Source organism: Microtus ochrogaster, chromosome 10 (genome assembly GCF_000317375.1).
Source record: "Microtus ochrogaster isolate Prairie Vole_2 chromosome 10, MicOch1.0, whole genome shotgun sequence".
In the NCBI taxonomy this organism is placed as follows: Eukaryota; Metazoa; Chordata; class Mammalia; order Rodentia; family Cricetidae; genus Microtus; species Microtus ochrogaster.
In genome coordinates this window covers 62,566,453-62,568,137 of record NC_022016.1, presented here as the reverse complement: position 1 = coordinate 62,568,137, position 1,685 = coordinate 62,566,453, and the positions used below count along the sequence as shown (strand labels likewise).

General features: G+C 35.4%; 1 protein-coding gene across 7 annotated transcripts in view; it reads left to right on the top strand.

Annotated features, from left to right (window-relative positions):
• The first annotated feature begins 246 nt into the window (after positions 1 to 246).
• Scmh1 (Scm polycomb group protein homolog 1) overlaps positions 247 to 1,685 on the top strand; it is a 93,118-nt gene continuing 91,679 nt past the window's right edge. For all 7 annotated transcript variants that reach the window (XM_013348359.2, XM_005353322.2, XM_026781769.1 and 4 more), the window contains exon 1: positions 247 to 373. The gene's annotated coding sequence lies outside the window, so the exon portion shown is untranslated. The remainder of the gene's footprint in view (positions 374 to 1,685) is intronic.

Below are 1,685 nucleotides of genomic sequence, written 5' to 3'. Positions count from 1 at the left end.
AAACTGTTTATATTCAATATTTGCATATGAACAAATATAGAAAATATTTATATTTATTTCTATGCATATAAAGGCTTCCGTTGTACTTGTGGTACTTGTTATAAGTTACCTTCCCACTCTGAGATACTCTAATAGTAAAACTATGCATTGAATATTTTTTCTTAATAGTGCAGCCTAATATTAGTACTTAAAGGTCTCACCATAGAATTTTAACTGTCTTCTCTCCACACCCTTTCTTTACAGATGGAGAAATTAATATACAGAGAAACTGACTTGTCAGCGGTCAGAGCAAGATATAGGTGAATCCAGGAATAAGTTTGAAGCCTCTTCTCTGCTTGCTTAGTTTTTAGTCCATTGACTATGCAGCCTAGTGGTAAGTGTTCATTATGCATTCTAACAGTAAGTAGAATTAAGGAGGCCAACAAAGAGTGAATTTAAGAAATTCCTTGTTACTAACCAAAGTCATTATCCTTTTCCATTTAGTTTATTTTTAAATTTGGTGTATATATCTATCTGCATGTGGTTTTGTGAAAATGAGTACAGGTGCCTGTGGAGTTCAGAAGAGGGCATTGGATGTCCTGGAACTGGAGAGACAGGAGGTATAGCCACCTGACATGGGTGTTGGGAACCAAAGTCTAGTCTCCTACAAGAGCAGTATGTGTTTTTAATGGCTGACTCATCTCTCTAGGCTCTCTTTCCTTCTCTTTATACCTATAATGCCATTTTTTTTGTTATTATTATGAATTTTCCAAGTTGGGAGAGGAGATTGGAAGTTTAATTTTTAAATAGCTGAAACTATTTGTCTTTTGACCAGACTGAAGATTATTAAGAATGGAAAAAAGATCTAAACTCTAATGATTTTTATTTTTTGAGACAAGGTTTCACTTTGTAGCCCTGGCTGGCCTGGTACTTGCCTTAACGACCAGGCTGGCCTTAAACTCACAGAGATTCATCTGCTGCTGCCTCCCAATTACTAGGATTAAAGGGATGCTCCTCCACTCCCAGCCTTTCATGCTGGTCATTTTGCTTCAACTTATTTAAGTATCATTAAAATGTGTAGCCATGCTTTTACACATAGGTCTTATTCCCTGGCCAAACTGAACCATAACTGTCCAAAATGGCATTCGCCAGTAAAGACCAGTGCAATCATGTATATAATTTCAAATTTTCCAGCAGTCACATTAAAAAAGACATGAAACAAGAAAAACTAATTTAATAATGCACTTAATTTTTTATATCTAAAACATTTTTTTACACAATCAACATAAACGTCTAATGAAAAGGTGTTTACAATCTATTTAGCACATTGTAATTCAGGTCCTAAGTTTTATCAGAAATACTTAACTTGTATTTATATTTTAAAAATAATTATAGGCTGGAGAGATATCTCACCAGTTGGGAACACTTGATCTTCTAGGACATAGCCTTGGTTCCTGGTACTCACATAGTGGCTTACAATCATCTATAGGCACACACATTGTAAAAACGTTCAAGCAAACACTCGTGCATATAAACTAAATCTAAAAGAGGCGGAGGGGGGAGATCACAATTGGAAAAGTAAGTTCACATACTGATTTGTTCTAAATATCTTTTTTTTTTCTTTTTTTTTGGTTTTTTGAGACAGGGTTTCTCTGTGGCTTTGGAGCCTGTCCTGGAACTAGCTCTGTAGACCAGGCTGGTCTCGA